The sequence below is a fragment of the Anomaloglossus baeobatrachus genome, chromosome 2 (genome assembly GCF_048569485.1).
Source record: "Anomaloglossus baeobatrachus isolate aAnoBae1 chromosome 2, aAnoBae1.hap1, whole genome shotgun sequence".
NCBI lineage: Eukaryota > Metazoa > Chordata > Amphibia > Anura > Aromobatidae > Anomaloglossus > Anomaloglossus baeobatrachus.
In genome coordinates, this window is record NC_134354.1 from 357,705,144 (window position 1) to 357,732,343 (window position 27,200).

At 42.1% G+C, this 27,200-nt stretch overlaps 5 non-coding genes across 5 annotated transcripts; all 5 read left to right on the top strand.

Annotated features, from left to right (window-relative positions):
• The first annotated feature begins 11,069 nt into the window (after positions 1-11,069).
• TRNAV-UAC (transfer RNA valine (anticodon UAC)) lies at positions 11,070-11,142 on the top strand. The gene has a single exon. It is a non-coding gene; the product is annotated as a tRNA-Val (tRNA).
• A 1,407-nt stretch (positions 11,143-12,549) lies between these two features.
• Positions 12,550-12,622, top strand: TRNAV-UAC (transfer RNA valine (anticodon UAC)). The gene has a single exon. It is a non-coding gene; the product is annotated as a tRNA-Val (tRNA).
• Positions 12,623-13,151: 529 nt separating this feature from the next.
• Positions 13,152-13,224, top strand: TRNAL-AAG (transfer RNA leucine (anticodon AAG)). The gene has a single exon. It is a non-coding gene; the product is annotated as a tRNA-Leu (tRNA).
• Positions 13,225-13,891: 667 nt separating this feature from the next.
• Positions 13,892-13,964, top strand: TRNAV-AAC (transfer RNA valine (anticodon AAC)). The gene has a single exon. It is a non-coding gene; the product is annotated as a tRNA-Val (tRNA).
• An 11,079-nt stretch (positions 13,965-25,043) lies between these two features.
• Positions 25,044-25,116, top strand: TRNAV-UAC (transfer RNA valine (anticodon UAC)). Its single transcript has one exon. It is a non-coding gene; the product is annotated as a tRNA-Val (tRNA).
• Positions 25,117-27,200: the final 2,084 nt, after the last annotated feature.

The window sequence follows — 27,200 nt, forward strand, 5'->3', positions numbered from 1 at the left end:
CCTAAACGTGGCTATTGGACATTTGTCTAGTCACACTAGTGCAAAGACATTTGCAGCACCTCTACCTGCATTGCACACTCCAACTCATTATAACTAAGCCATTATACTAGCAAACACTCAGTGTACCTAGTGGCATCCTAAACGTGGCTATTGGACTTTGCTATAGTTCCACTAGTGCAAAGAAATTTGCAGCACCTCTACCTGCATTGCACACTCCAACTCATTATAACTAAGCCATTATACTAGCAAACACTCAGTGTACCTAGTGGCATCCTAAACGTGGCTATTGGACATTTGTCTAGTCACACTAGTGCAAAGACATTTGCAGCACCTCTACCTGCATTGCACACTCCAACTCATTATAACTAAGCCATTACACTAGCAAACACTCAGTGTACCTAGTGGCATCCTAAACGTGGCTATTGGACATTTGTCTAGTCACACTAGTGCAAAGACATTTGCAGCACCTCTACCTGCATTGCACACTCCAACTCATTATAACTAAGCCATTATACTAGCAAACACTCAGTGTACCTAGTGGCATCCTAAACGTGGCTATTGGACATTTGTCTAGTCACACTAGTGCAAAGACATTTGCAGCACCTCTACCTGCATTGCACACTCCAACTCATTATAACTAAGCCATTATACTAGCAAACACTCAGTGTAACTAGTGGCATCCTAAATGTGGCTATTGGACATTTGTCTAGTCACACTAGTGCAAAGACATTTACAGCACCTCTACCTGCATTGCACACTCCAACTCATTATAACTAAGCCATTATACTAGCAATTTTTGCTGCCAGTTTAAGGGCCGTAGTTGCATTGTCAGGGATATTTATTCTTTATTATTCTGCTGTTAATAAAGCTAGACCACCACTGCAATCTACACCACCTCTCAATTTTTACTACCACATTTTCAGTGCACAATCTTGTCGCAATCAACATGAGTGGCAAAATGACAGATGCTGGTGGAAAGGGGAAGAGGCGTGGTGGAAAAGGCAAAAAAGGTTTTGTATGTGGGGAAGGTGGCAAAGCTCCATTATCATCTGCTGAAGATAGACCATGTACCAGCAAAAGTAAGTTGTCTACTACTTACCGTGGACAATCCGATGTGCTCCCTTTTTTACGGACACGAACAACAGGAACAAAGGTAGATGATGGCCAAAAAAGGAAAATGCTTGGATGGATCTCAAGTGGTCCAACAAGTGCCCTCTCAGCCACTTCAAGTACCGCATCCAAAAAACACCAGTCCTCTGAGTTGTCATCCCAATCAAACTTGATTTCTCCCAGCTCTGAAGTCTCCATCAGCCCTGCACAGTATGGTGGAACTGAGATGGCTGAGTCTGCAGAGCTGTTCAGTCACACTATAGCCTGGGAATCAGAGGTCTGCTCCCAAGCTACAGTGAGTACAGACCAGGAAATGGTCTGCAGTGATGCCCAGAACCTTTGTGACTCTGATTCAGGCCGTGAGGACAAAGTTTCTGAGCATAATGTTGACCCTTTGTCACAAACTGTAACACCTGTGGTTATAGACAATGAGGAACATACCGATGAAGATGAGACGCAGATATCCGATTGGGATGACAACTTAAATATTCGGTCAGGGCAAGAACAGGTTCGGTCTGAGGGGGAGGGGAGTGCAAACACAACAATTGATGATGAAGTTCTAGATCCCACCTACTGTCAACCCACAGTCAGGCCCTTGAGGAGGTCAACAGAGGTGGTGGAGGAGGATGCAACTGATGACGAAGTTACCTTGCGCCTTCCTGGACAGAGTCGGAGTACTGGTAGCACGTCTACAACTGCATCCTCAACCACCACTCTGCCTCTGAGCAATATTCGGGGTGGATCAACAGGTCGCATGGCCTCTAAGCCTTGCCTAGCCTGGTCCTTTTTTGACATAAAAAAAGATCGCCCAAACATGTGATCTGTAAAATTTGTCATGGTTCTCTTAGTAGAGGTCAAAACCTCAGCTGTTTGACAACTTCTTGCATGAATCGTCACATGAATAAACATCATATGGCCCGGTGGGAAGCTCACTGTGCTGCAATGCGGCGTAGCGGAGCGAACCATCCACCGCCTGCCCCTTCCATGGCATCCGCGCGCTCGTCATCTTCTAGGACTGTGGGGACAGCTGTCACACCTGTTTTTCCATCCACAACTTCCACCACTGTAACCGCAACAGGCAGTTTGCTTGGTAGGTCGTCAGTTGGTTTGGAAGGGGAAACAAGTGAGTGTGTACAGCTCTCTCAGACATCGATAGCACCAACGTTGGATGAAGGCAACATCATGTCTCCGCCTGCACTTTCCTCACAAACCTGCATTTTTCCAGGGACACCCTACTCAACACCGTCTACACACAGCAGCCAGATCTCTGTCCCTCAGATGTGGTCAAATAAAAGGCCACTTCCTGCGACCCATGACAAAGCTAAGAGGTTGACTCTATCCCTCTGTAAGCTGTTGGCTACCGAAATGCTGCCTTTCCGCCTAGTGGACACACAGGATTTTAGAGACCTTATGTCTGTCGCTGTGCCCCAGTACCAGATGCCTAGTCGCCACTACTTCTCTAAGAAAGGTGTGCCCGCGCTACACCAGCATGTCGCACACAACATCACCGCTTCCTTGAGAAACTCTGTGTGTGAACGGGTGCATTTCACCACCGACACTTGGACCAGTAAGCATGGACAGGGACGTTACATGTCGCTGACTGGGCACTGGGTAACTATGGTGATAGATGGTGAAGGGTCTGCTGCACAAGTCTTGCCGTCCCCACGACTTGTGTGTCGATCCTCTGTCTGTCCAAGTTCCGCCACTGCTTCTGCATCCTCCACCTCATCTGGGTCCTCCACCTCCGCCCCAAGCCTGCCTGGTCAGGCCACCAGCGTTCTCACTGCGCAGAAGGAATCACGCACCCATCATTACTATACTGGCAGCAGAGCGCAACGGCATAAGGCGGTCTTTAGCTTGACATGTCTTGGTAATAAGAGTCACACAGCTGAGGAGTTGTGGTCAGCTCTGCGGTCCGAGTTTAATAAATGATTGTCTCCACTCAACCTGCAGCCTGCGACAATGCTGCAAACCTGGGTGCGGCCCTTCGCCTGGGCAAGGTGACACACGTACCTTGTATGGCTCACGTGTTGAACCTTGTCGTGCGGCAATTTTTAACACACTATCCCGGCCTAGATGGCCTTCTGAACAGGGCCCGAAAACTGTCTGCTCACTTACGCCGTTCAAGCGCCGCAGCAGAGCGACTTGCATCGCTCCAGAAGTCTTTCGGCCTGCCGGTTCATCGCCTGAAATGCGATGTGGCGACACGCTGGAATTCAACTCTCCACATGTTACAGCGACTGTGGCAGCACCGCCGAGCCCTGGTGCAATACGTCATGACGTATAGCCTGGGCCAACAAGATGCAGAGGTGGGTCAGATCACCCTGATGGAGTGGTCTCAGATCAAGGACCTATGCACCCTTCTGCACAGTTTCGACATGGCGACGAATATGTTTAGCGCTGACAATGCCATTATCAGCATGACGATTCCAGTCATTTACATGCTGGAGCAGACGCTAAACACTATTCGGAGTCAGGGGGTGGGACAACAGGAAGAGGATGAACTACAGGAGGATTCATATGCGCAAGACACAACAACATCACCAAGGTCCAGACGTTCATCATCACCAAGGCGCCAGGCATGGGACCATGGGGGACAGGGATCAACAAGGGCGCATGTTAGCAGGCGAGATGTTGAGGAAGGTGCAGGAGAACATGAAGAAATGGAGGACGAACTGTCCATGGACATAGAAGACTCAGCAGATGAGGGAGACCTTGGTCAAATTTCAGTTGAAAGAGGTTGGGGGGAGATGTCAGAGGAAGAAAGAACGGTTAGCACCTCTATGCCACAAACACAGCGTGGACTTGGTCCGCATGGCTGCGCCAGACACATGAGCGCCTTCTTGTTGCACTACCTCCAACATGACCCTAGTATTGTCAAAATTAGAAGTGATGATGACTACTGGCTTGCCACACTATTAGATCCCCGGTACAAGTCCAAATTTTGTGACATAATTCCAGCCATAGAAAGGGACGCACGTATGCAGGAGTATCAGCAGAAGCTGTTACTCGATCTTAGATCGGCTTTTCCGCCAAACAACCGTGCAGGTGCTGGGAGTGAATCTCCCAGTTGTAACTTGACAAACATGGGACGGTCTCGTCATCTTCAACAGTCTACCCGTACCAGTAGGACCGTATCTGGTGCTGGTAACAGCAATTTTATGGAATCTTTTCATAATTTTTTTAGACCCTCTTTTGTAAGGCCACCAGAGACAACAAGTCTGACACATAGTCAACGGCTGGAGAGGATGATACAGGAGTATCTCCGAATGAACATCGATGCCATGACTTTGCAAATGGAGCCTTGCTCCTTTTGGGCTTCAAATCTAGAAAAATGGCCAGAGCTCTCCAGTTACGCCTTGGAGATTTTATCGTGTCCAGCTGCCAGCGTTGTCTCTGAACGTGTCTTCAGTGCTGCTGGGTGTGTGCTGACAGATAAGCGCACGCGTCTGTCCAGTGACAATGTGGACAGACTGACGTTCATCAAAATGAACAAGTCATGGATCCAGAAGGAATTTACTACCCCTGTGTCATCCTGGGGAGAGTAAATGCTTGTGGATTTGGAATGTGCTTGATGCAAATCAAAACATCCTGTTTGCAACTAGGGCACAACTTCTGCCACTGATGGGGTGTGTGTGTGTGTGGCCCAATTTTTTTAAAAAAGGGAGGCTCCGCTTGGAGTAACCCTTGCTTGATGTGTTTTTAAAAGAAGCCAAGATGAACAAGTCATGGTTCAGCAAAGACTTTGCTACCTACCCTGGTGTCATCCTGGGGACGGATAACAATGGCGTATTTTTGAATGTGCTTGATGCAAATCTAGCTGTGAAGTGTACAACTAGGGCACAAGTGCTGCCACTGAATGGGTGGGTGTGTGTGGGGCACAATTTTTGGAAAAAAAGGGAGGCTCCGCTTGGAGTAACCCTTGCTTGATGTGTTTTTAAAAGAAGCCAAGATGAACAAGTCATGGTTCAGCAAAGACTTTGCTACCTACCCTGGTGTCATCCTGGGGACGGATAACAATGGCGTATTTTTGAATGTGCTTGATGCAAATCTAGCTGTGAAGTGTACAACTAGGGCACAAGTGCTGCCACTGAATTGGTGGGTGTGTGTGGGGCACAATTTTTAGAAAAAAAGGGAGGCTCCGCTTGGAGGAACCCTTGCTTGATGTGTTTTTAAAAGAAGCCAAGATGAACAGAGCTGGGATCAGGAAACACTTTGCTACCTACCCCGGTGTCATCCTGGGGACGGATAACAATGGCGTATTTTTGAATGTGCTTGAGGCAAATCTAGCTGTGAAGTGTACAACTAGGCTACAAGTGCTGCCACAGAATGGGTGGGTGTGTGTGGGGCACAATTTTTGGAAAAAAGGGAGGCTCCGCTTGGAGTAACCCTTGCTTGATGTGTTTTTAAAAGAAGCCAAGATGAACAAGTCATGGTTCAGCAAAGACTTTGCTACCTACCCTGGTGTCATCCTGGGGACGGATAACAATGGCGTTTTTTTGAATGTGCTTGATGCAAATCTAGCTGTGAAGTGTACAACTAGGGCACAAGTGCTGCCACTGAATGGGTGGGTGTGTGTGGGGCACAATTTTTGGAAAAAAAGGGAGGCTCCGCTTGGAGTAACCCTTGCTTGATGTGTTTTTAAAAGAAGCCAAGATGAACAGAGCTGGGATCAGGAAACACTTTGCTACCTACCCCGGTGTCATCCTGGGGACGGATAACAATGGCGTATTTTTGAATGTGCTTGATGCAAATCTAGCTGTGAAGTGTACAACTAGGGCACAAGTGCTGCCACTGAGTGGGTATGTGTGGGGCACAATTTTTTGAAAAAAAGGGAGGCTCCGCTTGGAGTAACCCTTGCTTGATGTGTTTTTAAAAGAAGCCAAGATGAACAAGTCATGGTTCAGCAAAGACTTTGCTACCTACCCTGGTGTCATCCTGGGGACGGATAACAATGGCGTATTTTTGAATGGGCTTGATGCAAATCTAGCTGTGAAGTGTACAACTAGGGCACAAGTGCTGCCACTGAATGGGTGGGTGTGTGTAAGGCACAATTTTTGGAAAAAAAGGGAGGCTCCGCTTGGAGTAACCCTTGCTTGATGTGTTTTTAAAAGAAGCCAAGATGAACAGAGCTGGGATCAGGAAACACTTTGCTACCTACCCCGGTGTCATCCTGGGGACGGATAACAATGGCGTATTTTTGAATGTGCTTGATGCAAATCTAGCTGTGAAGTTTACAACTAGGGCACAAGTGCTGCCACTGAATGGGTGGGTGTGTGTGGGGCACAATTTTTGGAAAAAAAAGGAGGCTCCGCTTGGAGTAACCCTTGCTTGATGTGTTTTTAAAAGAAGCCAAGATGAACAAGTCATGGTTCAGCAAAGACTTTGCTACCTACCCTGGTGTCATCCTGGGGACGGATAACAATGGCGTATTTTTGAATGTGCTTGATGCAAATCTAGCTGTGAAGTGTACAACTAGGGCACAAGTGCTGCCACTGAATGGGTGGGTGTGTGTGGGGCACAATTTTTGGAAAAAAAGGGAGGCTCCGCTTGGAGTAACCCTTGCTTGATGTGTTTTTAAAAGAAGCCAAGATGAACAAGTCATGGCTCAGCAAAGACTTTGCTACCTACCCTGGTGTCATCCTGGGGACGGATAACAATGGCGTAATTTTGAATGTGCTTGATGCAAATCTAGCTGTGAAGTGTACAACTAGGGCACAAGTGCTGCCACTGAATGGGTGGGTGTGTGTGGGGCACAATTTTTGGAAAAAAAGGGAGGCTCCGCTTGGAGTAACCCTTGCTTGATGTGTTTTTAAAAGAAGCCAAGATGAACAGAGCTGGGATCAGGAAACACTTTGCTACCTACCCCGGTGTCATCCTGGGGACGGATAACAATGGCGTATTTTTGAATGTGCTTGATGCAAATCTAGCTGTGAAGTGTACAACTAGGGCACAAGTGCTGCCACTGAATGGGTGGGTGTGTGTGGGGCACAATTTTTTGAAAAAAAGGGAGGCTCCGCTTGGAGTAACCCTTGCTTGATGTGTTTTTAAAGAAGCCAAGATGAACAAGTCATGGTTCAGCAAAGACTTTGCTACCTACCCTGGTGTCATCCTGGGGACGGATAACAATGGCGTAGTTTTGAATGTGCTTGATGCAAATCTAGCTGTGAAGTGTACAACTAGGGCACAAGTGCTGCCACTGAATGGGTGGGTGTGTGTGGGGCACAATTTTTTGAAAAAAGGGAGGCTCCGCTTGGAGTAACCTTGCGGTGTTTTACATGATTTCAGAAGGGCGTGCCATGCCTATATCTGTGTGTCCTCCTCTTTTTCCTTGTCCAGCTGTTTTGTTTTCGCATGAGTATATGTCCTTGTCACTTTCCCATGTGTTTGCGTTGTGTTGTGAGTTGTTTGTCACCTTTTGGACACCTTTGAGGGTGTTTTCTAGGTGTTTTTATGTGTTTGTGAATGCCTGACATTGTTTCCTATGCAGTTCGAGTTCGGTTCGTCGAAAGTTCGACGAACCAAACTCGAACGGGGCCCCCGTTCGGCGAACCGACCTCGAGCCGAACCGGGACCGGTTCGCTCATCTCTACTCAGCATACTCCATCCAGGACTGTATGCAGAATTTTTTTGCCCACCAAAAAAATGACTTGGGCTTCGCCATATTTTTGTATGCTAGCCAGGTACAGCAGGCAGCCACGGGCTGCCTCCAACCCCCAGTTGCCTATTTGTACCCGGCTGGGAACCAAAAATATAGGGAAGCCCGTTTTTTTTTAATTATTTCACTTATTTCATGAAATAATTAAAAAACAAATGACGTGTGCTTCGCCCCATTTTTGTGTCCGGCCGGGTACAACTAGGCAGCTGGGGATTGGAATCCGCAGCACAGGTTAGCCCGAGGTTTCTGGGCGCCTCTGCTGCGAATTTCAGTCCGCAGCCGTCCCAGAAAATGGCGCTCTCATAGAAGCGCCATCATCTGGCGCTGTATCCAACTCTTCCAACAGCCCTGGAGCCGGGTGGCTTGTTGGGTAATCAAGAGTTAATACTGGCTTTGTTTTACGAGCCAGTATTAAGCCAGAGATTCTTAATGTCAGGCACGTTTGACCCGGCCATTAAGAATCTCCAATAAAGGGTTAAAAAAAACACCACACAGAGAAAAAAATATTTTAATAGAAATAAATACACAGACACATTAGAGACTCCATCTTTATTTCCCCCTGTCAGCCCTCCACGATCCTGCTCTTCTGTCTTCTTTCTTTCTAGTGTAGTAGTAGTGACGATTGTAGTGAGGATGAGTTTACCCAGCTCATCACTTGGGGCTGGGGAACCTCATCCTCACTACAATCCTCACTACAGTCGGGAAGCAGCGTGCAGCCTTCACTCTGTGAGTGATCAGTGCTGGCTGTCAGCGGTAACAGCGGTAACGCTGACAGACGCGTTACCATAGCAACGGTGCTCTCGGAGCCGCGGTTAGCGGTGACGTCACCGCTAACTGCGTTGCTATGGCAACCTGTGTCAGCCGGTCCCTAACGGAACGGGGAGTCGACCGTGTGCTAGAGCATGTCACCGGTACACGGCGATACACATATGTGCACCGTGTACCGGAGAGATGCACTCGCAGGTCCTACATGACGTGTCATAGTCATGTGACCAGTCTGTAGCCAATGAGATAATAGCCACGTGACTGGTCACATGGCTATTTTGACGTCACAATAGGTCCTGCATCACTGCTGCAGTGCCAGTCACCGGGAGGATTCAGCCATCATCGGATGGAATAGCGGCAGGAGACAGAGTGCAGAAGGGATCGCGGGGACCGGTAAGTGTTATGGCAATGTTTATTAACTGTTTGTGTACATTTATAATGCATTTTTATGTGTTTGTGATTGCCTCCCATTATAGCCTATTGGTTCGAGTTCGGTTCGTCGAACGTTCGACGAACCGAACTCGAACGGGATCCCCGTTTGGCGAACCGACTCGAGCCGAACCGCGACCGGTTCGCTCATCTCTACTTAACACGCAGAAGGTCCTGGGTTCAATCCCCAGTGAAACCAATCTTTTCTTAGTGTTGAAATAATACGCTATCCAACTACAATATATGAAGTTCTCGGCTTTGTTGTCGAATGACGGGATGTTTTGGCTTCCATCACAAACAGAACTACAAATTATTTTTTTTTTTCCCCTGGCGGTCAAAACTCGTCTCTAAATGCCATTACTTTGCAAGATTTCACAGGTTTCATAGTGGAGTCGTCATCACGTCTACTTCACACGCAGAAGGTCCTGGGTTCAATCCCCAGTAAAAACAAGCCGTTTTCGCTGTTGAAGTAATTTGCTATCAACCATTAACATATGAAATTCTTTGTTTTGTTGCCAACTGATAATATATTTTGGCTTCCATCACCAAGAGAACTACGATTTTGGGTTTCTTTTTTATTGACCATTTTAGCAGAAAACATAATCCCATATTATAAAAATCCTATTTATTTCAAAATATATAGTTCCCATAAATACAAAAGCAAAAGACCAAACTATGGAGAAAAAAGTAACACATTCAATATAAACTTCAATTTAAGCAAAATCCCTTTGTAGGAATAAAACTGGAAAAATATGTAATAATAATTGTAAATGTTTCGTTAACCAAAAATACTTTCCTTCAGCAATAAAAAGGCCCCGTCAGTCACAATTCTACTCTGCTAGCCAATACACAGTAACTTTTCGTCAGGTTTCATAGTGTAGTGGTCATCACGTCTGCTTAACACGCAGAAGGTCCTGGGTTCAATCCCTAGTGAAACCAATCTGTTCTTAGTGTTGAAATAATATGCTATCCAACTACAATATATGAAGTTCTCGGCATTGTTGCCGAATGATGGTATGTTTTGGCTTCCATCACAAACAGAACTACAAATTTTTTTTTTTTTTTCCCCTGGCGGTCAAAACTCGTCTCTAAATGCCATTACTTTGCAGGATTTCACAGGTTTCATAGTGGAGTGGTCATCACGTCTACTTCACACGCAGAAGGTCCTGGGTTCAATCCCCAGTAAAAACAAGCCGTTTTCGCTGTTGAAGTAATTTGCTATCAACCTGTAACATATGAAATTCTTTATTTTGTTGCCAACTGATAATATATTTTGGCTTCCATCACCAAGAGAACTACGATTTTGGGTTTCTTTTTTATTGACCATTTTAGCAGAAAACATAATGCCATATTATAAAAATCCTGTTTGTTTCAAAATATATAGTTCCTTTAAATACAAAAGCAAACAACTAAACTATGTGGAAAAAAGTAACACATTCAATGTAAACTTCCTTTTAAGCAAAATCCCTTTGTAGGAATAAAACTGGTAAAATATGTAATAAAAATTGTAAATGTTTCATTAACCAAAAATACTTTCCTTCAGCAATAAAAAGGCCCTGTCAGTCACAATTCTGCTCTGCTAGCCAATACACAGTAACTTTCCATCAGGTTTCATAGAGTAGTGGTCATCACGTCTGCTTAACACGCAGAAGGTCCTGCGTTCAATCCCCAGTAAAACCAATCTGTTCTTAGTGTTGAAATAATACTCAATTAAACTACAATATATGAAGTTCTTGGCTTTGTTGCCGAATGATGGGATGTTTTGGCTTCCATCCACAACAGAGCTACGAATTTGTTTTTTTTTTCCCTGGCGGTCAAAACTCGTCTCTAATTGCCATTACTTTGCAGGCTTTCAAAGGATTCATAGTGTAGTGGAAATCACGTCTGCTTTACATGCAGAAGGTCCTGGGTTCAATCCCCAGTGAAACCCATGTGTTCTTGGTGTTGAAATAATCCCCTATCAACCTGCAGTATATAAAATTCTTGGCTTTGTTGCCGAATGATGGGATGTTTTGGCTTCCATCCCCAACAGAGCTATGAATTTGTTTTTTTTTTCCCTGGCGGTCAAAACTCGTCTCTAATTGCCACTACTTTGCTGGCTTTCAAAGGTTTCATAGTGTAGTGGAAATCACGTCTGCTTTACACGCAGAAGGTCCTGGGTTCAATCCCCAGTGAAACCAATCTGTTTTTGGTGTTGAAGTAATTTCCTATCGACTTGTAATATGTGATATTCTTGGTTTCGTTGCCAAATGACAATACATTTTGGCTTCCATCACAAAGAGAACTACGATTTTGGGTTTCTTTTTTATTGACCATTTTAGCAGAAAACATAATCCCATATTATAAAAATCCTATTTGTTTCAAAATATATAGTTCCTTTAAATACAAAAGCAAACAACTAAACTATGTGGAAAAAAGTAACACATTCAATGTAAACTTCCTTTTAAGCAAAATCCCTTTGTAGGAATAAAACTGGTAAAATATGTAATAATAATTGTAAATGTTTCATTAACCAAAAACACTTTCCTTCAGCAATAAAAAGGCCCCGTCAGTCACAATTCTGCTCTGCTAGCCAATACACAGTAACTTTTTGTCAGGTTTCATAGTGTAGTGGCCATCATGTCTGCTTAACATGCAGAAGGTCCTGGGATCAATCCCCCAGTGAAACCAATCTGTTCTTAGTGTTGAAATAATACGCTATCCAGCTACAATATATGAAGTTCTCGGCTTTGTTGCCGAATGACGGGATTTTTTGGCTTCCATCATAAACAGAACTACATATTATTTTTTTTTTTCCCCTGGCAGTCAAAACTCGTCTCTAAATGCCATTACTTTGCAGGATTTCACAGGTTTCATAGTGGAGTCGTCATCACGTTTACTTCACACGCAGAAGGTCCTGGGTTCAATCCCCAGTAAAAACAAGCCATTTTCGCTGTTGAAGTAATTTGCTATTAACCTGTAACATATGAAATTCTTTGTTTTGTTGCCAACTGATAATATATTTTCGCTTCCATCACCAAGAGAACTACGATTTTGGGTTTCTTTTTTATTGACCATTTTAGCAGAAAACATAATCCCATATTATAAAAATCCTGTTTGTTTCAAAATATATAGTTCCTTTAAATACAAAAGCAAACAACTAAACTATGTGGAAAAAAGTTACACATTCAATGTAAACTTCCTTTTAAGCAAAATCCCTTTGTAGGAATAAAACTGGTAAAATATGGAATAAAAATTGTAAATGTTTCATTAACCAAAAATACTTTCCTTCAGCAATAAAAAGGCCCCGTCAGTCACAATTCTGCTCTGCTAGCTAATATACAGTAACTTTCTATCAGGTTTCATAGAGTAGTGGTCATCACGTCTGCTTAACACGCAGAAGGTCCTGCGTTCAATCCCCTGTAAAACCAATCTGTTCTTGGTGTTGAAATAATACTCAATTAAACTACAATATATGAAGCTCTTGGCTTTGTTGCCGAATGATGGGATGTTTTGGCTTCCATCCCCAACAGAGCTACGAATTTGTTTTTTTTTTCCCTGGCGGTCAAAACTCGTCTCTAATTGCCATTACTTTGCAGGCTTTCAAAGGTTTCATAGTGTAGTGGAAATCACGTCTGCTTTACACGCAGAAGGTCCTGGGTTCAATCCCCAGTGAAACCAATGTGTTCTTGGTGTTGAAATAATCCCCTATCAACCTGCAGTATATAAAGTTCTTGGCTTAGTTGCTGAATAACGGGATGTTTTAGCTTCCATCACCAACAGAGCTACGAATTTGTTTTTTTTCCCCTGCCGGTCAAAACTCGTCTCTAATTGCCATTACTTTGCAGGTTTTCAAAAGTTTCATAGTGTAGTGGTCATCACGTCTGCTTCACACGCAGAAGGTCCTGAGTTCAATCCCCAGTGAAACCAATCTGTTTTTGGTGTTGAAGTAATTTCCTATCGACTTGTAATATGTGAAATTCTTGGTTTCGTTGCCAAATGACAATTCATTTTGGCTTCCATCACAAAGAGAACTACAATCAATATAAACTTCAATTTAAGCAAAATCCTTTTGTAGGAATAAAACTGGTAAAATATGTAATAATGATTGTAAATGTTTCATTAACCAAAAATACTTTCCTTCTGCAATAAAAAGGCCCCGTCAGTCGCAATTCTGCTCTGCTAGCCAATACACAGTAACTTTTCGTCAGGTTTCATAGTGTAGTGGTCATCACGTCTGCTTAAGACGCAGAAGGTCCTGGGTTCAATCCCCAGTGAAACCAATCTGTTCTTAGTGTTGAAATAATACGCTATCCAACTACAATATATGAAGTTCTCGGTTTTGTTGCCGTATGACGAGATGTTTTGGCTTCCATAACAAACAGAACTACAAATTATTATTTTTTTTCCCCTGGCGGTCAAAACTCGTCTCTAAATGCCATTACTTTGCAGAATTTCACAGGTTTCATAGTGGAGTCGTCATCACGTCTACTTCACACGCAGAAGGTCCTGGGTTCAATCCCCAGTAAAAACAAGCCATTTTCGCTGTTCGAATAATTTGCTATCAACCTGTAACATATGAAATTCTTTGTTTTGTTGCCAACTGATAATATATTTTGGCTTCCATCACCAAGAGAACTACGATTTTGGGTTTCTTTTTTATTGACCATTTTAGCAGAAAACATAATCCCATATTATAAAAATCCTGTTTGTTTCAAAATATATAGTTCCTTTAAATACAAAAGCAAAAGACCAAACTATGGAGAAAAAAGTAACACATTCAATATAAACTTCAATTTAAGCAAAATCCTCTTGTAGGAATAAAACTGGTAAAATATGTAATAATAGTTGTAAATGTTTCATTAACCAAAAATACTTTCCTTCAGCAATAAAAAGGCCCCGTCAGTCACAATTCTGCTCTGCTAGCAAATACACCGTAACTTTTCGTCAGGTTTCATAGTGTAGTGGTCATCACGTCTGCTTAACACGCAGAAGGTCCTGGGTTCAACCCCCAGTGAAACCAATCTGTTCTTAATGTTGAAATAATACTCAATTAAACTACAATATAATAAGTTCTTGGCTTTGTTGCCGAATGATGGGATGTTTTGGCTTCCATCCCCAACAGAGCTACGAATTTGTTTTTTTTTCCCCTGGCGGTCAAAACTCGACTCTAATTGCCATTACTTTGCAGGATTTCGAAGGTTTCATAGTGTAGTGGTCATCACGTCTTCTTCACACGCAGAAAGTCCTGGGTTCAATCCCCTGTGAAACCAATCTGTTTTTGGTGTTGCAGTAATTTCCTATCGACTTGTAATATGTGAAATTATTGGTTTCGTTGCCAAATGACAATACATTTTGGCTTCCATCACAAAGAGAACTACGATTTTGGGTTTCTTTTTTATTGACCATTTTAGCAGAAAACATAATCCCATATTATAAAAATCCTATTTGTTTCAAAATATATAGTTCCCATAAATACAAAAGCAAAAGACCAAACTATGGAGAAAAAAGTAACACATTCAATATAAACTTCAATTTAAGTAAAATCCTTTTGTAGGAATAAAACTGCTAAAATATGTAATAATAGTTGTAAATGTTTTATTAACCAAAAATACTTTCCTTCAGCAATAAAAAGGCCCCGTCAGTCACATTTCTGCTCTGCTAGCGAATACACAGTAACTTTTCGTTAGTTTTCATAGTGTAGTGGTCATCACGTCTGCTTAACACGCAGAAGGTCCTGGGTTCAATCCCCAGTGAAACCAATCTGTTCTTAGTGTTGAAAAAATACGCTCTCCAACTACAATATAGGAAGTTCTCGGCATTGTTGCCGTATGACGGGATGTTTAGGCTTCCATCACAAACAGAACAACAAATTATTGTTTTTTTTCCACTGGCGGTCAAAACTCGTCTCTAAATGCCATTACTTTGCAGGATTTCACAGGTTTCATAGTGGAGTCGTCATCACGTCTACTTCACACGCAGAAGGTCCTGGGTTCAATCCCCAGTAAAAACAAGCCGTTTTCGCTGTTGAAGTAATTTTCCATCAACCTGTAACATATGAAATTCTTTGTTTTGTTGCCAACTGATAATATATTTTGGCTTCCATCACCAAGAGAACTACGATTTTGGGTTTCTTTTTTATTGACCATTTTAGCAGAAAACATAATCCCATATTATAAAAATCCTGTTGGTTTCAAAATATATAATTCCTTTAAATACAAAAGCAAACAACTAAACTATGTGGAAAAAAGTAACACATTCAATGTAAACTTCCTTTTAAGCAAAATCCCTTTGTAGGAATAAAACTGGTAAAATATGTAATAAAAATTGTAAATGTTTCATTAGCCAAAAATACTTTCCTTCAGCAATAAAAAGGCCCCGTCAGTCACAATTCTGCTCTGCTAGCCAATACACAGTAACTTTCCATCAGGTTTCATAGAGTAGAGGTCATCACGTCTGCTAAACATGCAGAAGGTCCTGCGTTCAATCCCCAGTAAAACCAATCTGTTTTTGGTGTTGAAGTAATTTCCTATCGACTTGTAATATGTGAAATTCTTGGTTTCGTTGCCAAATGACAATACATTTTGGCTTCCATCACAAAGAGAACTACGATTTTGGGTTTCTTTTTTATTGACCATTTTAGCAGAAAACATAATCCCATATTATAAAAATCCTATTTGTTTCAAAATATATAGTTCCCATAAATACAAAAGCAAAAGACCAAACTATGGAGAAAAAAGTAACACATTCAATATAGACTTTAATTTAATCAAAATCACTTTGTAGGAATAAAACTGGTAAAATATGTAATAATTAGAGTTGAGCGCGGTTCGCGGTTCGAGGTTCTCCAGTTCGGGGTTCGAGTGATTTTGGGGGCTGTTCTAGATCGAACTAGAACTCGAGCTTTTTTGCAAAAGCTCGATAGTTCTAGAAACGTTCGAGAACGGTTCTAGCAGTAAAAAGCAGGGCTTTTTACGGCTACAGTGTGCAGGAGCCATCGCTGGCAGCCTGCTACAAGCTGGTAACCAAGATAAACATCGGGTATCCAACCAAAGCGCTTTGGTTAGTAACCCGATGTTTATCCTAGTTACGTGCAGGAAGCCCACACTTCCCTGCTCAGCTCGCTCCGCCCCCTCCTACCCGCGGCATGTACACATACACACACTCACGGTCCCGCTCGGCTTACCTGCGGTGATGAAGTCCCGCCATCCCGACCTCAGCGCTGTCACTGTCCTTAATGGCCGCCGCTTGTCACATCACCTCTCGCTTCCGACCCGAGACTGACTAGCGGTGACGTCACGGGCCTCTCGCGAGACTTGGTGTGAAGGCTCTGGTCATTGAACTCAGTGACAGGGGCTGTCGGCAGTGCTGGAGATCAGCGCAGGTAATGTACCTCGCTGACAGCAGCACTTGTCATGCCCTGCAGTGACCTGGGCTGACCCATTGATGTTAGCTCAGGTCACTGCACTGCTCTCCCAGCCAATGGGGAACATTCTGTTCTTCATTGACTGGGACAGTGTGGATCGTCATGGCAACCCCTTGGATTACACCAGACCTGGATTTGTTTTTCATTCTAATAAATTGGTTAAAGAGGGAATGTTTTCGGGAGTGTTTTTTCAAATAAAAATGTGTTTGTCGTCTATTTTTTTTTATTACTAACTGGGTTGGTGATGTCGGGTATCTGATAGACGCCTGACCTCACCAACCCCAGGGCTTAATGCCAGGTGACATTACACATCTGGTATTAACCCCATATATTACCCCGTTTGCCACCGCACCAGGGCACGGGATGAGCTGGGGCGAAGCACCAGGATTGGCGCATCTAATGGATGCGCCACTTCTGGGGTGGCTGCGGCCTGCTATTTTTAGGCTGGGGAGAGTCCAATAACCATGGACCTCCCTAGTCTGAGAATATCAGGCCCCAGCTGTCTGCTTTACCTTGGCTGGTGATCCAATTTTGGGGGACCCCTACGTGTTTTTTTTTTTAATTATTTATTTAATTTAAAATAACAGCGTGGGGTGCCCTCAGTTTTGGATTACCAGCCAAGGTGAGGTTGCCAGCTGTGGTCTGCAGGCTGCAGCCGTCTGCTTTACCCTAGCTGGCTACAAAACTAGGGGGAACCCTACATCATTTTTTTTTCATTTTTTTGGCTAAATAAAAAGCTAAGCACCCCTTAGCGCCACATGAAAGGCACCAAAGGGTGCTCCACTATTTCTCCATTTTTTCTCCACTTTTTCTACATTTTTTCTCCACTTTTTCTCCATTTTTTTCTCCACTTATTCTCCACTTTTTCTCCACTTATTCTCCACTTTTTCTACATTTTTTCTCCACTTTTTCTACATTTTTTTCTCCACTTTTTCTCCACTTTTTCTCCACTTTTTCTCCACTTTTTCTCCATTTTTTTCTCCACTTTTTCTCCACTTTTTCTCCATTTTTTTCTCCACTTATTCTCCACTTTTTCTCCATTTTTTTCTCCACTTTTTCTCAACTTTTTCTCCACTTATTCTCCACTTTTTCTCCACTTTTTCTCCATTTTTTTCTCCACTTATTCTCCACTTTTTCTCCACTTATTCTCCACTTTTTCTCCATTTTTTTCTCCACTTTTTCTCCACTTTTTCTCCACTTTTTCTCCACTTTTTCACCATTTTTTTCTCCACTTTTTCTCCACTTTTTCTCCACTTATTCTCCACTTTTTCTCCACTTTTTCTCCACTTTTTCTCCACTTTTTCTCCATTTTTTTCTCCACTTATTCTCCACTTTTTCTCCACTTATTCTCCACTTTTTCTCCATTTTTTTCTCCACTTTTTCTCCACTTTTTCTCCACTTTTTCTCCACTTTTTCTCTATTTTTTTCTCCACTTTTTCTCCACTTTTTCTCAACTTTTTCTCCATTTTTTTCTCCACTTTTTCTCCATTTTTTTCTCCACTTTTTCTCCACTTTTTCTCCACTCTATTTTTTTTTATAACTAACTGGGTTGGTGATGTCGGGTATCTGATAGACGCCTGACCTCACCAACCCCAGGGCTTAATGCCAGGTGACATTACACATCTGGTATTAACCCCATATATTACCCCGTTTGCCACCGCACCAGGGCGCGGGATGAGCTGGGGCGAAGCACCAGGATTGGCGCATCTAATGGATGCGCCACTTCTGGGGCGGCTGCGGCCTGCTATTTTTAGGCTGGGGAGAGTCCAATAACCATGGACCTCCCTAGTCTGAGAATATCAGGCCCCAGCTGTCTGCTTTACCTTGGCTGGTTATCCAATTTGGGGGACCCCTACGTGTTTTTTTTTAATTATTTATTTAATTTAAAATAATAGCGTGTGGTGCCCTCAGTTTTGGATTACCAGCCAAGGTGAGGTTGCCAGCTGTGGCCTGCAGGCTGCAGCCGTCTGCTTTACCCTAGCTGGCTACAAAACTAGGGGGAACCCTACGTCATTTTTTTTTCATTTTTTTGGCTAAATAAAAAGCTAAGCACCCCTTAGCGCCACATGAAAGGCACCAAAGGGTTCTCCACTATTTCTCCATTTTTTCTCCACTTTTTCTACATTTTTTCTCCACTTTTTCTACATTTTTTTCTCCACTTTTTCTCCACTTTTTCTCCACTTTTTCTCCATTTTTTTCTCCACTTTTTCTCCACTTTTTCTCCACTTATTCTCCACTTTTTCTCCACTTTTTCTCCACTTTTTCCCCACTTTTTCTCCACTTTTTCTCCATTTTTTTCTCCACTTTTTCTCCATTTTTTCTCCACTTTTTCTCCACTTTTTCTCCACTTTTTCTCCACTTATTCTCCACTTATTCTCCACTTTTTCTCCACTTTTTTTCCACTTTTTCTCCATTTTTTTCTCCACTTTTTCTCCACTTTTTCTCCATTTTTTTCTCCACTTTTTCTCCACTTTTTCTCCACTTTTTCTCCACTTTTTCTCCTTTTTTTTCTCCACTTTTTCTCCATTTTTTTCTCCACTTTTTCTCCACTTTTTCTCCACTTATTCTCCACTTTTTCTCCACTTTTTCTCCACTTTTTCTCCATTTTTTTCTCCACTTTTTCTCCACTTTTTCTCTATTTTTTTCTCCACTTATTCTCCACTTATTCTCCACTTATTCTCCACTTTTTCTCCACTTTTTCTCCACTTTTTCTCCACTTTTTCTCCATTTTTTTCTCCACTTTTTCTCCACTTATTCTCCACTTTTTCTCCACTTTTTCTCCACTTTTTCTCCACTTTTTCTCCACTTTTTCTCCATTTTTTTCTCCACTTTTTCTCCACTTTTTCTCCATTTTTTTCTCCACTTTTTCTCCACTTTTTCTCCACTTTTTCTCCACTTTTTCTCCATTTTTTTCTCCACTTTTTCTCCACTTTTTCTCCATTTTTTTTCCACTTATTCTCCACTTTTTCTCCATTTTTTTCTCCACTTTTTCTCCACTTTTTCTCCACTTTTTCTCCACTTTTTCTCCACTTTTTCTCCATTTTTTTCTCCACTTTTTCTCCACTTTTTCTCCACTTTTTCTCCATTTTTTTCTCCACTTTTTCTCCACTTTTTCTCCACTTATTCTCCACTTTTTCTCCACTTTTTCTCCACTTTTTCCCCACTTTTTCTCCACTTTTTCTCCACTTTTTCTCCACTTTTTCTCCACTTTTTCTCCACTTATTCTCCACTTTTTCTCCACTTTTTTTCCACTTTTTCTCCATTTTTTTCTCCACTTTTTCTCCACTTTTTCTCCATTTTTTTCTCCACTTTTTCTCCACTTTTTCTCCACTTTTTCTCCACTTTTTCTCCTTTTTTTTCTCCACTTTTTCTCCATTTTTTCTCCACTTTTTCTCCACTTTTTCTCCACTTATTCTCCACTTTTTCTCCACTTTTTCTCCACTTTTTCTCCACTTTTTCTCAAATTTTTTCTCCACTTTTTCTCCACTTTTTCTCTATTTTTTTCTCCACTTATTCTCCACTTATTCTCCACTTATTCTCCACTTTTTCTCCACTTTTTCTCCACTTTTTCTCCACTTTTTTCTCCACTTTTTCTCCACTTTTTCTCAACTTTTTCTCCATTTTTTTCTCCACTTTTTCTCCACTTATTCTCCACTTTTTCTCCACTTTTTCTCCACTTTTTCTCCACTTTTTCTCCACTTTTTCTCCATTTTTTTCTCCACTTTTTCTCCACTTTTTCTCCATTTTTTTCTCCACTTTTTCTCCACTTTTTCTCCACTTTTTCTCCACTTTTTCTCCATTTTTTTCTCCACTTTTTCTCCGTTCTTTTTCTATGGTCGGTCTACCCATTAGCTCTGCCATGCATACTGTAGCTCTACACCTACTGCACATGTTACTTTATGATTGACATCTCTTTCGTACCAGAGCTGTCTAAGCCTACTCTGACCCCATATTTGTCATTACTATATTGTCCTTGTACTGTATTATGACATTTGTATCATGTGTTTCATTTCTTGCTGTGTTGCAATTTTTTTGCTGCATCCCAATTATTATTATTATTATTATTATTTATTATTATAGCGCCATTTATTCCATGGCGCTTTACAAGTGAAAGAGGGTATACGTACAACAATCATTAACAGTACAAGACAGACTGGTATAGGAGGAGAAAGGACCCTGCCCGCGAGGGCTCACAGTCTACAGGGAATGGGTGATGGTACAATAGGTGAGGACAGAGCTGGTTGCGCAGTGGTCTACTGGGCTGAGGGCTATTGTACCCAATTGTACCTTTACATTGTTCGAGTTTATGTTATTGTTCTCTCACTCTTATGTGATACTGATTATTGTCATTTTTCATGATTACATGCAGATAAGTCCAATCTGACGAAGGCTCAGGCCGAAACGTCATTTGTAACTTGTTTTGGACAAAAACATATATGCTTATGAAAACATTTTTTTTCTTAATACGGACCAATAAAGAGTGATTTTGCATTACTATCCGTTGTGACTTTCTGACTTTGTCTGGGAGATTTAGAGTGCCGAGGTTACTCACTAATTTTATCTATTATTACCTCTGAGCACCTATTTACCAGTGAGCAGAGCTTCTTCTACAGTAGTTCTCCTGATTAGGCATGCCCTTACCTCATGAGCAGGGCATTGCAGCTTTGGTAGCAACCATTACGACATGGACTCTGCTGCTGTGGACCCGAGAAGAGTGAGTGCAGATTCATTGCACCCACACTCCTCACATGAAGGGTCCGCACTCCTAGAAAATGGGGGATACGTTCCCTGAGTGTCTCCCCCCCATATTCTAGACGGTCCAGAGTCGTCGTGGGACCCCTTTATTTTTTTCTTACAATAAATTGGTGAAAGAGGAAATGTTTTGGGGACTGTTTTTTCAAATAAATTTCTTTTGTCGATTTTTTTTTTTGTTAGTACTGACAGTTTATGATGTTGGGTATCTAATAGACGCCATGACATCACAAACTGCTGGGCTTTATCTCAGGTTACTTTACAGCTAGTATCAACCGATTTATTACCCCGTTTGCCACTGTACCAGGGCACGGGATGAGCTGGGGTGAAGCGCCAGGATTGGCGCATCTAGTGGATGCGCCACGTCTGGGGTGCCTGCGGCCTGCTATTTTTAGGCTGTGAAGGCCCAATAACTATGGACCTTCCCACCCTGAGAATACCAGACCACAGCTGTCCGCTTTACCTTGGCTGGTGATCCAATTTGGGGGGGAGCCTACTTTTATTGTGTAATTATTAATATTTATAAAATAATTATAAAAAAGAGCCTGAGGGGACCTCCACATTGGATCCCCAACCACGCTAAAGCTGCCAGCTGTGGTTTTCAGGCTACAGCCGTCTGCTTTACCCTAGCTGGCTATCAAAAATGGGGGGACCCAACGTCATTTTTTTTTTAACTATTTTTTAAATAGAAAAAATTAATGGGCTTCCCTGTATTTTGATTGCCAACCAAGGTAACGGCAGGCAGATGGGGGTGGCAACCCATAGCTGTCTGCTTTATCTGCGCTGAGAATCAAAAATACCGCGAGCGCTACGTCATTTTTTTAAAGATTTATTTTTACAGCACTGTGATGTCCAGCAATCAAAATACAGGGAAGTCCATTTTATTTTTAGTTATTTAAATAAATAATTAAAAAAAATATATATGGGCTCCCGCTGCATTTTTTGTATTGCTAGGTAAGGGTAATCCAAGCAGCTACTGGCTGCTAACCCCCACTGCTTGGTGTTACCTTCACTGGCAATGGAAAATCCAGGGAAGCATTTTTTATTTTTTTTGCCAAAAAACTACAAAAAAAGGGCGTGAGCTTCGCCATATTTTTGTATGCTAGCCAGGTATAGCAGGCAGGTGCTGGAAGAGTTGGATACAGCGCCAGAAGATGGCGCTTCTATGAAAATGCCATTTTCTGAGGCGGCTGCAGACTGCAATTCGCAGCAGTGGGGCCCAGAAAGCTCAGGCCAACCTGTGCTGCGGATTCCAATCCCCAGCTGCCTAGTTGTACCTGGCTGGACACAAAAATGGGGCGAAGCCTACGTCATTTGTTTTCTAATTATTTCATTAAAAACATGAAATAATAAAAAAGGGCTTCCCTTTATTTTTGGTTCCCAGCCGGGTACAAATAGGCAACTGGGGGTTGGGGGCAGCCGTACCTGCCTGCTGTACCTGGCTAGCATACAAAAATATGGCGAAGCCCACATAATTTTTTCAGGGGGCAAAAAACTTCTGCATACAGTCCTGGATGGAGTATGCTGATCCTTGTAGTTCTGCAGCTGCTGTCTGTCTGTATGGAGAAGAGCAGACAGCAGCTGCAGAACTAGAAGGCTCAGCATACTCCATCCAGGACTGTATGCAGAATTTTTTTGCCCACCAAAAAAATGACGTGGGCTTCGCCATATTTTTGTATGCTAGCCAGGTACAGCAGGCAGCCACGGGCTGCCTCCAACCCCTTGTTGCCTATTTGTACCCGGCTGGGAACCAAAAATATAGGGAAGCCTGTTTTTTTTTAATTATTTCACTTATTTCGTGAAATAATTAAAAAACAAATGACGTGGGCTTCGCCCCATTTTTGTGTCCAGCCGGGTACAACTAGGCAGCTGGGGATTGGAATCCGCAGCACAGGTTAGCCCGAGGTTTCTGGGCGCCTCTGCTGCGGATTTCAGTCCGCAGCCGTCCCAGAAAATGGCGCTCTCATAGAAGCGCCATCATCTGGCGCTGTATCAAACTCTTCCAACAGCCCTGGAGCCGGGTGGCTTGTTGGGTAATCATGAGTTAATACTGGCTTTGTTTTACTAGCCAGTATTAAGCCAGAGATTCTTAATGTCAGGCACATTTGACCCGGCCATTAAGAATCTCCAATAAAGGGTTAAAAAAAAGACACCACACAGAGAAAAAATACTTTAATAGAAATAAATACACAGACACATTAGAGACTCCATCTTTATTACCCCCTGTCAGCCCTCCACGATCCTGCTCTTCTGTCTTCTTTCTAGTGTAGTAGTAGTGATGATTGTAGTGAGGAAGGATGAGGTTCACCAGCTCATCACTTGGGGCTGGGGAACCTCATCCTCACTACAATGCTCACTACAATCGTGCAGCCTTCACTCCGTGAGTGATCAGTGCTGGCTGTCAGCGGTAACAGCGGTAACGCTGACAGACGCGTTACCATAGCAATGGTGCTCTCGGAGCCGCGGTTAGCGGTGACGTCACCGCTAACTGCGTTGCTATGGCAACGGTGATCTCCGTTAATGACCGGCTGTGTCAGCCGGTCCCTAACGGAACGGGGAGTCGACCGTGTGCTAGAGCATGTCGCCGGTACACGGCGATACACATATGTGCACCGTGTACCGGAGAGATGCACTCGCAGGTCCTACATGACGTGTCATAGTCATGTGACCAGTCTGTAGCCAATGAGATAATAGCCACGTGACTGGTCACATGGCTATTTTGACGTCACGATAGGTCCTGCATCTCTGCTGGCAGTGCTGGTCATGGGGAGGATTCAGCGATCATCGGATGGAATAGCGGCAGGAGACAGAGTGCAGAAGGGATCGCGAGGACCGGTAAGTGTTATGGCAATGTTTATTAACTGTTTGTGTACATTTATCATGCATTTTTATATGTTTGTGATTGCCTCCCATTATAGCCTATACGTTCGAGTTCGGTTCGTCGAACGTTCGACGAACTGAACTCGAACGGGACCTCCGTTCGGCGAACCGCCTCGAGCCGAACCGGGACCAGTTCGCTCATCTCTAGTAATAATAATAATAGTAATAATAATTGTAAATGTTTCATTTGTTGCCGTATGACGGGATGTTTTGGCTTCCATCACAAACAGAACTACAAATTATTATTTTTTTTCCCCTGGTGGTCAAAACTCGTCTCTAAATGCCATTACTTTGCAGGATTTCACAAGTTTCATAGTGGAGTCGTCATCACGTCTACTTCACATGCAGAAGGTCCTGGGTTCAATCCCCAGTAAAAACAAGCCGTTTTCGCTGTTGAAGTAATTTGCTATCAACCTGTAACATATGAAATTCTTTGTTTTGTTGCCAACTGATAATATATTTTGGCTTTTATTACCAAGAGAACTACGATTTTGGGTTTCTTTTTTATTGACCATTTTAGCAGAAAACTTAATCCCATATTATAAAAATCCTGTTTGTTTCAAAATATATAGTTCCTTTAAATACAAAAGCAAACAACTAAACTATGTGGAAAAAAGTAACACATTCAATGTAAACTTCCTTTTAAGTAAAATTTCTTTGTAGGAATTAAACTGGTAAAATATGTAATAAAAATTGTAAATGTTTCATTAACAAAAAATACTTTCTTCAGCAATAAAAAGGCCCTGTCAGTCACAATTCTGCTCTGCTAGCCAATACACAGTAACTTTCCATCAGGTTTCATAGAGTAGTGGTCATCACGTCTGCTTAACGCGCAGAAGGTCCTGCGTTCAATCCCCAGTAAAACCAATCTGTTCTTGGTGTTGAAATAATACTCAATTAAACCACAATATATGAAGTTCTTGGCTTTGTTGCCGAATGATGGGATGTTTTGGCATCCATCCCGAACAGAGCTACGAATTGGTTTTTTTTTTCCCTGGCGGTCAAAACTCGTCTCTAATTGCCATTACTTTGCAGGCTTTTAAAGGTTTCATAGTGTAGTGGAAATCACGTCTGCTTTACACGCAGAAGGTCCTGGGTTCAATCCCCAGTGAAACCCATGTGTTCTTGGTGTTGAAATAATCCCCTATCAACCTGCAGTATATAAAGTAATTGGCTTTGTTGCTGAATAACGGGATGTTTTAGCTTCCATCACCAACAGAGCTACGAATTTGTTTTTTTTCCCCTGGCAGTCAAAACTCGTCTCTAATTGCCATTACTTTGCAGAATTTCAAAGGTTTCATAGTGTAGTGGTCATCACGTCTGCTTCACACGCTGAAAGTCCTGGGTTCAATCCCCAGTGAAACCAATCTGTTTTTGGTGTTGAAGTAATTTCCTATCGACTTGTAATATGTGAAATTCTTGGTTTCGTTGCCAAATGACAATACATTTTGGCTTCCATCACAAAGAGAACTACGATTTTGGGTTTCTTTTTTATTGACCATTTTAGCAGAAAACATAATCCCATATTATAAAAATCCTATTTGTTTCAAAATATATAGTTCCCATAAATACAAAAGCAAAAGACCAAACTATGGAGAAAAAAGTAACACATTCAATATAAACTTCAATTTAAGCAAAATCCCTTTGTAGGAATAAAACTGGTAAAATATGTAATAATAATTGTAAATGTTTCATTAACCAAAGATACTTTCCTTCAGCAATAAAAAGGCCCCGTCAGTCACAATTCTGCTCTGCTAGCCAATACACAGTAACTTATCGTCAGGTTTCATAGTGTAGTGGTCATCACATCTGCTTAACACGCAGAAGGTCCTAGGTTCAATCCCCAGTGAAACCAATCTGTTCTTAGTGTTGAAATAATACGCTATCCAACTACAATATATGAAGTTCTCGGCTTTGTTGCCGTATGACGGGATGTTTTGGCTTCCATCACAAACAGAACTACAAATTATTATTTTTTTCCCCTGGCGGTTAAAACTCGTCTTTAAATGCCATTACTTTGCAGGATTTCACAAGTTTCATAGTGGAGTCGTCATCACGTCTACTTCACACGCAGAAGGTCCTGGGTTCAATCCCCAGTAAAAACAAGCCGTTTTCGCAGTTGAAGTAATTTGCTATCAACCTGTAACATATGAAATTCTTTGTTTTGTTGCCAACTGATAATATATTTTGGCTTCCATCACCAAGAGAACTACGATTTTGGGTTTCTTTTTTATTGACCATTTTAGCAGAAAACATAATCCCATATTATAAAAATCCTGTTTGCTTCAAAATATATAGTTCCTTTAAATACAAAATCAAACAACTAAACTATGTGGAAAAAAGTAACACATTCAATGTAAACTTCCTTTTAAGCAAAATCCCTTTGTAGGAATAAAATTGGTAAAATATGTAATAAAAATTGTAAATGTTTCATTAACCAAAAATACTTTCCTTCAGCAATAAAAAGGCCCTGTCAGTCACAATTCTGCTCTGCTAGCAAATACACAGTAACATTCCATCAGGTTTCATAGAGTAGTGGTCATCACGTCTGCTTAACATGCAGAAGGTCCTGCGTTCAATCCCCAGTAAAACCAATCTGTTCTTGGTGTTGAAATAATACTCAATTAAACTACAATATATGAAGTTCTTGGCTTTGTTGCCGAATAACAGGATGTTTTAGCTTCCATCACCAACAGAGCTACGAATTTGTTTTTTTTCCCCTAGCGGTCAAAACTCGTCTCTAATTGCCATTATTTTGCAGGATTTTAATGGTTTCATAGTGTAGTGGTCCTCACGTCTGCTTCACACGCAGAAAGTCCTGGGTTCAATCCCCAGTGAAACCAATCTGTTCTTAGTGTTGAAATAATACGCTATCCAACTACAATATATGAAGTTCTCGGCTTTGTTGCCGTATGACGGGATGTTTTGGCTTCCATCACAAACAGAACTACAAATTATTATTTTTTTCCCCTGGCGGTTAAAACTCGTCTTTAAATGCCATTACTTTGCAGGATTTCACAAGTTTCATAGTGGAGTCGTCATCACGTCTACTTCACACGCAGAAGGTCCTGGGTTCAATCCCCAGTAAAAACAAGCCGTTTTCGCAGTTGAAGTAATTTGCTATCAACCTGTAACATATGAAATTCTTTGTTTTGTTGCCAACTGATAATATATTTTGGCTTCCATCACCAAGAGAACTAC